The sequence below is a fragment of the Myxine glutinosa genome, chromosome 5 (assembly GCF_964187855.1).
Source record: "Myxine glutinosa chromosome 5, kmMyxGlut1.1, whole genome shotgun sequence".
Lineage (NCBI taxonomy): Eukaryota > Metazoa > Chordata > Myxini > Myxiniformes > Myxinidae > Myxine > Myxine glutinosa.
Genome location: NC_136265.1, coordinates 59,860,273 through 59,872,564, shown reverse-complemented (window position 1 = coordinate 59,872,564; position 12,292 = coordinate 59,860,273).

Here is a 12,292-nt window from a genome sequence, read left to right as displayed (position 1 = left end):
ATAAGATTTGTTGACGATTTCTAAAAGAGTTTTATATTTCATAACTTTGAGAAGTTCATTTTTATTTAATATTTTAAACAAGTCTCTATTTGTGGGTTTAACAATATCAGTATAAGGCCAGTTTTTAATGACAAAATTCCCATGTATATGCTCCAAATCATAAGGTATGTAATACCGAGCACCCTTTTCTTGTAGGTATCCTTGAATACAAAAATTATAATTCTCTTGTAGTCTTCTTCCTGCCATTTATGTATCAGAAATATATGTGAGATTAATATTATGACAGGTAATACCACCCCATCTTCCCACTACCAAATCGGTTTGTATTCCTCGGCTTTCTATCCTTATCTCATTACCTTCCTTCTTTGTCATGCGAACCATCGCTATACTATCATATATTTTTCTTTTCTTAAAATCACGTATTTGTTGTTTACTAATTGTACTTCCACATAAATCCTTATCCTCACCAAGTGGATAATATTCTTCTTTACGAGACTGATTTAAATCATGTAGGTCTTCTATGTTTATTGAAAAAGACCAATTATACCCTAAATCAGGCATATCATACCCCCATTTATTAATTCGCATATTAACTAAATGTCCTTCTTTATAAAATTCAATTGTAAGCAGGTAGTTAAATTCAATGAGGAAAGGTGTATGGTCAGTATAACCAGGTGTTGTGGTTGTAAATTTTACTTCTTTCACAAAACGTGCTGTTTTCTTTAAAAATATATATTGTGATAAATCACTTAATCTAATTAAGTCATTCGCATCTGTAGGGTTTGGATAATTGATTAATTTATAAGTATTCTTCATATTAATATTTTTACTTACACTATATTTTTGTCGTTCAGCCTGTGCCTTTGTATAATAATTTGATAAATCAATATCCTGAGAGGATTTTCCAAAGATAGAACCATCTTTTCCAACATAAGTCATTTATATTAGATTAAAAATGATATCATAAAAATTTTCATTATTGTTGAGTTGAAATAATACATATAAACATAATTGACCACAACATTTAGAATTAATTTCTTGAACTTGAAATGTTTGATAAACACCATTCTGTAAGAATTGTATTACTTCAACAGGTGGTGGCATACCATAACTATCAAAATAATATTTATCCTGACTATTATGAATACAAACCCAATGAGAACCATTCTGTGTGTCTAAATTCATAATAATATTCTTTGTATTCTTATTTATATGTATTAATTCATCTCTCATACAAATAACCACATTATCAATTTTTAGTGTTTTACAATACTTAGCTAGTTCTATATTTGACGTTGTATTCTTTCCAAATTGTTTAAACCATTTATCCATTTATTTATGAGAAAGATACAATCCATTACCCCGTTTAGTTAGTTTAACACCCGCTTGAGCGATAGAGGAAAGCATATCTCCAACCAACAATCTAGCTTTATCAGGTAGACTTTCAAGTTTTTGAGCAAAATCTACAATTACACCACTTCCACTAATTTGTTTCTCCAACTCCTTGTTATGTCTTTCCAATTCTTTTTGAGCTTTTAGTTGTGCCTTCCTTTCGTTAGCAGTTTTTACCGCTGCTGAAATACCACCAGTCAATGCTCCCGCCGCACTTAAACCAGCAAATAAAGGAATTAGAAACGGGAGAAATCCTCCTCTTGACTCGTCTATTGAATATTTCTTTAACATAGGTTTCGTCATTTTAATTTTAAGTGATCCAACATCATTTAGTGTTTTTACTTGTGTGTGTGTGAGTAAAACATCAATTCTTACAGCTCCTTTTCTTTGAATTGTATTAACATTAATAATACAAGGCTTTTGATTTTGAATACAAGATGTTAATTTATTAAGATTGATTTGATTAACATATACCCCAACCATTTATTTATGAGAAAAAACCTATGTGATATTAATCATAACACCATTATCTGTATTAATCTGTAATTCTGTTTCCTCCAAAAGCAAACAATATGCATTAACCTCTTCACTCTCCCCTCTTTCAATGTATAGAGAAGTATCCACTCGATTAGACTTTATAGTTTCCTTTTGAGAACTCAGGTCAATTGTGTAGATTGTATAAAGTTTTTGAAACGCAACCATATCCAAAATAGGATCATTATTACCATTACTTTCACACACCTTTTGGTAGGACTTGTAGGCTTCCGCATAATCATTTTTTTCCCAATCAATTTCCAATCTATCTCGCGGATAAAATGTGCCATCAAGAGAAACCCGAAGTTGTTTCACCTTAGCATTATCACTCAGCGCATTATTCTTATTAGTACCGTCCTCTCCATCTGGTTTTTTAAAAATGAGCCAGAGGTATCGTGGCTTTCCTTGAAGAACACCCAAATTCCAAGTGTAGGTAGTGTGTTCCAGTTTAACGTGTTGACATCTTCTTTTAAGGTATGATACATTTAGCGGTTTCTTTGAGTTAAGTCTTCTATTTAACATCTCTTCCGTTTTAAGATTAGGAGTATATTCACTGATATACCAACACAAATCATTAATAACAAATTTATTATTTTCTCCAAAAGCATTTTCAACCCCAAAAAGCAATCTATTTACATTATCATTCCTTTGTAGTTGAAATCTAATTTTAAGCCCATACAAAACTTTATCATAATCACAAAATCCAAATATACCTTTCAGAGGTACTGCTACGGTAAAACTATTCTCAGCTTTTGCGTCATCATTATACATTGACTTCCTTTGACTATAACCAGGGTCTGCGTTTGTACCCGTTGACATATCAGGAATAAAACCTTCAACAGCTCCCTTACCCATTCTATCACTAAACGAATATAGTGTAAATTTCATCATTTCAGATGTAGCAGAGACATAATCAACCGCTTCAACCTCTTGTGTTCCAATATACAGGCGGACACTGTCAAACATTTTCCAGAAGAAATCATTTACGAGTGTAGCATTAGTATTATTCGCAGCCTTAGTGAATTTAAATTTACACAGCAAGAAACTATCAGCTAGATTCAAGTAAGTTTGTTGATTATTTATTTCAAAACTTTTTGTTCCGTTTGAATTCCAGTCTGTTCCTGTTATAGCATTTACCTTAAAATAGTCTTCCTTTTTAGTGGAGTTTGAAATGATAATCGTATCATCCAAATCATAGATACTATCAATCGCTTCCATACTTGTATTTATATAGCATTAAAATTGTTGAAACCCTGACCCAAGTATTTTAATGATTTTTTGTCGTTCTTGTGAAGATAGTTGAGTTTTACCTTTTTTTATTTCTTTGATTGCTTGTAATTTATGAGACTCCTTTTGAGCATCTTTTATACTCTTTATAGCACCCGCAACGGAGCCCACGGCAGAAGCAGTTGAATCAATTAGGTCTTTATGTTTAACGATGGTTGAACCAATACCCATTAGAGTATCAATTATCCCATCTCCTTTATTTCGAAATTGATGACCTACACCTCGTTGTCTCTTAGGTTTATAGTATCCTCTACCCACATACCTTGTATAGTCTGGTGAAAGGAACATGCCCTCCCCTGTAATTATTTTATATTTTCCCAACTCGTGTTTTCTCACAATAACCATTATTTATTTATTGAAAAACTTCACGTAGGTGAATTCTGATGGATATAATTTCATCATTAAAGGATATCATACGATTATCTTGGTCGGTTATCCTAAAACTTACTCTGTATATGGTTTTTCCTGACACAGGTAAATAGACAAGATTTTTTGGTTCCATATTAAATTTATAACCAATCGGGGTTGAGTATGCACTGAATGAAAATATTGTATTTGTTCTTATTCCATCGTTATAAGCACCATCAATCAAATCACAATGAATTAATACTGAATTTATACCGGAGGATATTTGGATAACATTATCACTGTAAAACGTCCCGTTAGTTTCAATCTTTTTTGAAGAGAAACCCAATAGCTCTCTAAACGAATTTTCAATCGTGAAATCAACTTTATAATTATTTTTAAGTTTAATAGTTGATTTTGAAGTGTGTGTTTGAATATCTATTACAATATTTTTTGGTTCATCACCTTTTTCTTTCATAAGGCGAGAGACTTCTGAAGATATTTGAGAAATCTCGTAAGCTCCAGGTGAAACGGTTATAGTTTTATATCCACTTCCTGGATTATAACTAAACTTGTTGTTTTTCTCTGTGATATTAAAAAGGGTATTGTAAGTTTCCATTGACAACAAAGATGCCTCATATGAGGTAAGGGGGTCAAGTTGTAGTGGGTAAGGGAATGAAGCTGTGTAATCGCTCGTTGTGAAATTAAAACTAAGAATTGTGCTTCTCATCTTATTTAATATCTAATAAAATATCTTTGTATTGACATTTATTAATTATTTTCATGTTCATCAACTGATCTAAAATGGCTGAGGATTCATTAAAACAATTGTTGTTTCCAGCCTTCTTACTACCTAACAACAATAATAGCCTATTAACTAATTGTGATGGGTCATTTGGAAGAAAACTAACACCCGAACCAAGCTTACTTAAAGCATCAATAATATGTTTCTCCTTCTCATTCTTCTTACTTTTACCAGCAACAGAAACTCCATAATCAAGTGCATTTAGCAACTCAATATATACCCTATCTTCCTCTCTTTCCATATCAAGTGGTTCCTCAAAATATTTTGAACCGCTGAATCCGGGGTTTGTTAGAAGAAACATTAATCTTGGAGTTAATTTAACATTTGGTTGAGTAGAACTCAAGAACATCAATTCATCATTAAATATCAATACCTTTTCTTCCACAAGATGAAACACTGCTGGTTCTTCTGTTGGAATGAGACCTGCTCTGGTTTTTGAACCCGCCGAATATTCATTGTTTTGAAGAGCTTCCACAACATAATTAGGGGGTTGATTTACCTCCTCAAGTTTCCGAAATAATCCCTCGTCATCATATTCTAATTCACCAAGTTCTTGTTTTGTTATCTGACTAAAATCTTTGAGCATTTGAAGTTTTTTCGGAGTAAATTCTACCGTGGGAACTGTAGGTGAGTGTTGAGTTTTCAAAAGTGGTTTAAAGAATTTCTCTTGTTTTCTTTCAAAGGCTTCTTCACCAGTTAGTTTCTGTCTCCGTTTCTTCTTTATCTCTTCCTGTTGTTTAACAACTTTTGAAACTAATTGTTGATGTTCCTTAAACTTTCTTTCTCTTTCTTCGGTATTCATTTTCTGTATTTATTTATTGAAAAATATCATTTAGTATCTCATCTTGTTTCACAACAATATATTTATATTTTCCAATCGTGTGTTTCATATAATTTTCAAATTCTTTTTTACTACATAACGTAGAGCAATTATCTCTCCAAAAATTATTTACATCTATTGAATTTAACTTAAATAAAATAAAAGTATTGGCATTGTTTCTTATTGAGCGTCGAGGGAGTTGAAAATATGATTGACTAAGATATATACAATTACAAGAAGAATGTCTCCCTCTTGTATAGTAGCTATCCATTACTGTTTGGTTTCTCTCATTAACACAATCATCAAAGATGACGAGGTTCTTTTTTGATTTATCTAAATCTTGAGGTGAAGGTATATCATCCGTATTATCACTGAGAATACAAGTTATGGGTTTCGATTTTGATTTCTGTGTATCACAAAATAATTGTATTATATCTTCAATATTATAATCATTCAGTTTGTTTTGAAGTTTAAATAAACCGATAATGTCTTCCTTTTTAAGACCTGCATTAAAACCCTGTGAGAGTAGTTGATACTCGGGTTGAAAACTTGACTTCGTAAAAATTATTAAATTATCATAATCTAAAAAGTTGGGGGTAAGGAGCATCTTTAAAAGCAAACAGGTTTTTCCACATCCGCTTGAACCAACTATTAGACATCTCAATGAATTTGGAATGTTTTTATGGTTATTAAATTTTATCTTATTTTCCCAAACGGGTAAAAAATCATTCATTTATATATTTGGAAAACAAGTCATCCAACTTTTTTTGAGCTATTTTAGAAACTCTATATTTTATCCTGAGTTCGGGTTTAATTTCAAAATAATTCATTATTTTATTTATGTAGTATCTTGTATTAACATTTCCATTAAAATTATTTTGAATAATAAATATCATTAAACCCTTATACATTTCCTCAATACAAAGAGTCTCTTTCCTTGTAAGAAATGGTGTATTATCACCATAATGCTTAACATTCATCTCTCTTATTAATCTTGTAAAGTAATTCATTTTTGGTTCTAATTTAAAAGAGTTATATGTTTTTTTATATTTCTTATTATCATTAATTAGAATATAATCACAGAATAAACATTGTTTATATGAATCCTCATCATTAAGCCCCACTCTATCACAAGCCGGACAATTCTCTAATTTATCATATGGAGAGTCTGGAAATTCTAAATATCCTTCAGAACTTATCATATTTATGTGGTAAATTTTTACTTAAACTAAACGCAAGTTTATTCATTAATAAATACAATGTTTCAAAGCACAAAAGACAAATTTCAATCAATCTCTACTTCGGTGGAAGATATAGAAAAATTTGTCAAAGATGTTAAATTGAACAAAGATAAATATGGAAATTTTTGGGTAAAACCAGTTATGGAAAATAACATGAGCCCCTCTATTTCATTTAAAGGAAGAGCTCTAACTATACCTGGAAAGACATCCATTAAAGTAAATCTAACAAAAGTTTCTCCTCTACTCCTGGCAATTTATTCAAAGCTTGAAAAAGTGATTGACCACGATACTTTGAAAAAGAATGATAAGACCATTAATAATTCTAGAGGAGACATTTGTATTTTCTTTAATAATCCAAAGGGTGTAGATCTAAGTAAAATGAATGATGTTAATATTTCTGGTGAAATGTCATTTCGTTCTATGATAGTTAGAGATTATTTAAAGATAACTTTTGATATAAAAATTGTAGAGATTGAATCTGTTAATGAAAGAAAGTATATAGATATTGATGGGAATATTTTTCTTGCTAATTAAATATGAGTCAATACAGCAGTGAAGATTTTACTATTTCATTGAACTCGGACGATAGTGATGATAGTATTTCATTGAACTTGGACGATGGTGATGATAGTTATGATACTAATAGTTTGTGCTCAAATGATAGTTATGAGAGTAGCTTTATTGATGACTCTGAGTATGATTCTGAGTATTCATGTGATAGTTATGACTTAGATGATTCTGAGTGAAAAAGTGTTTTAGTTTAAGCACAGCGATATATATAAAACGGAGCTGTAAAGCTCAAAAGTGTTTTATTTTAAGCACAGTGATATATATAAAACACCACGTTTTCTCACGCTATAAATATGGTTTATTGTGATACTTGCGAGAAGGAAGTAAAATATTATAAACAACATATTCTCACCGCAAAACATACATACAACATTTTAAACAAACTTTCCCCTCTTCCACCTGAAACAAAACACTGTTCTACATGTAATAAAAATATCCTCAAGAAAGGCTTCAAAATACATCTTAAAACAAATCTACATTTATCAAATTTTATCACAACTAAAAACTCTGATGGAGCATTCAAAGGACATATTAAAATAAGAGTCTTTAACTTCCAACCTCCTGAACCAGAGTCTATAGTTGATGCTGTAGAAATAGTTAAACCTGCTGTTCAAACGTTGATTGAAAAAACACTAAAGGAAATGAAACCACTTAAATTTTATATGGGAGTAAAATTAGAAATGACAAAGGATGAAGGAGTTATAGATGCACCATACATGAGAACTGAGCCACACTTTATATCTTCATATCAAGATTTTAAAACATCAGGAGTCTATGATGAACTTATTAAACAAGAGCAAGATGTGGATAATTCAATCGTAGGAAGTGGATTCAATATAGGAAAAATTATTTACATAGACATTCATATTCTTAAATCAGATCCTCTAAAAGCTTCTTCTTACATTGATTTACCCAGTGTTATCAAAAATAGAAAAGCAGTTATCAATATCAAAAATAAAGACAATAAATGTTTTCTCTGGTCTATTTTAGCACACTTACATCCTCCACATTTTCATGATGAAAGAGTATCTCATTATAAAAAATATGAGAATACATTAAATACGAAAGATCTAAAGTTTCCGATGACTTTAAATGATATTCCTAAATTTGAAAAGATGAATAATTTATCAGTTAATGTTTATGGTCTAACAGAAACAAACAACATTCAGGTTTTAAAGCTTTCTGACAATTGTAAACAAACTCATATTAATCTTCTATATTTTAATTCAGACGAAAATTCACATTATACATACATCAAAGATATTGCTAAATTAATAAAACCACAAGTCTGTAAGAGAACAAATAAAATATATATTTGTTTGCGTTGTCTTAACTTCTTCAATTCACAAGAAAGATTAGATAAACATTCAAATTATTGTGGCGAACATAAATCAACGGTAATCAATATGCCTAAAGAAGGCTCAAAGATCACATTCAAAGATGAAAATAAAAAGATCAAACATCCATTTGTTATATATGCTGATTTTGAAAGTATTTTAGAAAAAATTGATACTGCTTCTCCAGATCCAAAAGAATCATACACAAATAAATATCAAAAACATACTCCTTGTGGTTTTTGTTATTATATCAAATCATCCGTTGGTGATAAATATAACAAGTTAGAGATGTATAGAGGCTCAAATACCCCAGAGGAGTTTGTGAAACGACTAGAAAAAGACTGTGTTCGATTAACCAAGATAATGAGAGAAACCAATAAACCAATGTCCTTAACAAGTAAAGAAAAAAGGGAATTTATAAAAAACAATGTCTGTCATATTTGTGAGGAGAAAATTGGTAAAGGTCTAAAGGTTAGAGACCATTGTCATCTCACTGGTAAATATAGAGGTCTGGCTCATCAAAGTTGTAATATTAATTATCAACTCCCCTCTTTCATTCCTGTCTTTCTTCATAACAACGCTCATTATGATACACATCTATTTATCAAGGAACTCTCAAAGACTTCTGGAAGTATCTCAGCAATTCCAAACACGGATCAGAAATACATTTCATTCACAAAAACAATTCACACATCTCCTATTACTCATATCAGATTTCTTGATACATTTAAATTCATGGCAAGTCCATTGGTTAACTTGGTTCAAAATCTAAAAGAGTTTCCATGTCTTTCAGAGTATTTTTTAGATAAAGATTTTCTAACACAAAAGGGAATTTACCCCTATGACTATATGGACTCATTTGAGAGATTCAATGAAACACAACTTCCTTCAAAAGAAAATTTCTATAACAAATTAAATAATAGTCATATATCTGATAAAGATTATGTACACGCACAAAATGTTTGGGAAAAATATAACATCAAGAATCTTGGCGAGTATCACGATTTGTATCTCAAAACTGATGTGCTTTTATTGGCCGATGTATTTGAAGCCTTTAGATCTGTTTGTCGCACTGGATATGGATTGGATCCTGCTCACTACTACACAGCACCTGGATTGGCCTGGAGTGCGATGTTGAAAATGACAAAACAAGATTTGGATTTGATAACCGATGTTGATATGCTTTTGATGATTGAAAAGGCAAAAAGAGGTGGAATTTCACAAGTCTGCTCGAGTAGATACGCAAAAGCAAATAACAAATATCTTCCAAATTATGATCCAACAAAAGAGAGTTCTTACTTGATGTACTATGACGCGAACAACCTGTATGGCTGGGCAATGTCTCAGGCTCTTCCTTATGGAAAACTTAGATGGGTAAAGGAAAAAGACTACAAAAACGTTTTACAAGATGTATGTATCTCTACACAAAAAGAATTGGATGAAGAAAAAGTTGGTTATTATTTTGAAATTGATTTAAAATATCCAGAGGAACTCCATAACCTACACAAAGATCTCCCATTTGCTTGTGAGAAAGCAAGTCCAAAGAAAGAATGGTTGAGTGATTATCAACGATCGTTTGATATAGGTGAATCAACAGAAAAATTACTTACTACATTATATAACAAGAAAAATTATGTTCTACACCAAAGAAATTTGCGACAATATTTATCAAAAGGTCTAAGAGTAGAGAAGATCCATAGGGTTCTAAAGTTCAATCAAAGTCATTGGTTAAAGGGGTACATTGATTTTAATACACAAAGAAGAACAGAGTCAAAAACAGATTTTGAGAAAGACTTTTATAAATTGATGAATAATGCGGTCTTTGGTAAGACTATGGAGAATGTGAGGAAAAGACAAAATATCAGACTATCAACATCTTGGGAACAAGCATCAAAATTAATTAATAGACCGAGTTTTACTCGAGCTGAGGTCTTTACTGAGAACTTTTGTGCGATCCATTTGATTAAAGAGAGTATTGAAATGAACAAACCTATTTATATTGGAACAACAATTCTTGATTTATCAAAGTCATTAATGTATGATTACTTTTATAATAACTTGAGGAAGAAATATCAAAATGATGTTAATCTACTTTATATGGATACAGATAGTTTTATTTTGAAAATTAATACCAACGATGTTTATTCAGACATGAAAAGAGACATTAATATCTATGACACGAGTAATTACAGTCCAGAGAGTGAGTTGTTCTCTTCTAAAAATAAAAAGGTGATTGGAAAGTTCAAGGATGAATTAGGAGGAAATGTTATGAGTGAATTTGTGGGATTGAGGTCAAAGGCTTATGCTTATAAATACATTGTGAATAACGTTGAAAAGACTGATAAGAAGTTAAAAGGTGTAAAGAAAAATGTTATTAAAGAAACAATAAACTTTAAGGATTATTATAACTGTTTAACAACAAAGAAAGAAGAGTTTAGAAAGATTAATGGAATAAGAAGTTATAAACATCAATTATATTCAGAAGAGATAAATAAGAAAGCATTGGGGGCTTTTGATGATAAGAGGTTTATTTTAGAAAATGGAATTGATAGTCTCCCTTATGGTTATATAAGTATATAAGTGATAAGATATATATATAAGTGATAAGATATATATAAGTGATAAGATATACATAAGTGATAAGATATATATAAGTGATAAGATATATATAAGTGATAAGTTAAAAAGGGGGGGGTTGGGGATTTTAACGGGCTACCGCCGCCTTTTTTACTATCATATAAATGATAGAACCAAGTATCAACCAGACTAAAGAGTGGAGGTGTAATCAACCTTGGTATATAAATGGAAAACATAATGAATGTGAAAAATATCAAATAGGTATAATTGAAAAGGCAACTGGTAAAAAAGTTCACAAAACAAATAAGAGAATTAATTTAAATACCGGTGAATTGGGTAAAAAAGATGGAAATATTTTTGAGTGGACGGAAAACTTTGATGGTTGTCAGGAAAATATATACTTTAATTTAAAAATGGTATGTGGCACTGGAGGCGCTCAAGCAAGAACATTGAGGGAGGTTTACCATTTTATCTTAGCTCAGTTAAAATATCTTAATAAAGAACCAAACTCAAACATATTTTTTGTTAATATATTAGATGGTGAAGAGAGTTGTAGGAGAATTAAATTATTTCCCACGCATAAACAAATATTTGTAGGGTCGTTGTTTGAGTGGGTTATATTCACCAGATGATATTAAGAGTAAAAGGTTAAAAGGTCCATAAGGTCAGAAGGATCACAGGTGTTTAAGTGGTCTAATGAATAAGGATAACATGTCAAAAGGTTAGAAGGTTCGTAAAGAACAGGGTGAGAGAAATATAGGTGTTTAGGGGCAATGAGGGAGGGAAAGAATTAATATGGAAGTGAATGGGTCAATGTTTGAGTGGGTCAAAGATTAATCTGCCAGATGATATGTAGAAGAAGGATGATAGGTCTATAAGAGAAAACAAATATTTGTAGTGTTTGAGTGGTCTAATGAACAACATTAAGGATAGGTACTACAGACAAAAGGTTCATAAAGATGAGGGTGGGAGAAATAGAGGTGTTTATGATTTTTGAAAAAGACAAGGGGGTAAATGACATTAGATAGGGATTTCCCATGTTAAACGGAGGTGTCCCAGAAGCAACATTATTACACTACTAACACCTGGTCCACAAGCGCCCTGGGAACACCTGGTCTACAGGTCTCCAATTCATAGATTCAATTCATTCAATTCATAGTTTCATAGAACACCTTGTCTCCAATTTCCTAATCCACTTTTTCCCAGTGGATCCAATTTTATCCAATATTCAATTTTAAATTCAATCCATCTCTCAGCATCCCATTACCTGTTTCCAACATCAATAATAAATAAAAATAAAAAATAAACGAAAATTACTTCAGCTAGAGTTTCAACTAGAATTAACACAAACAAACCACCGTTAACCTCCATTAACACAAACAAG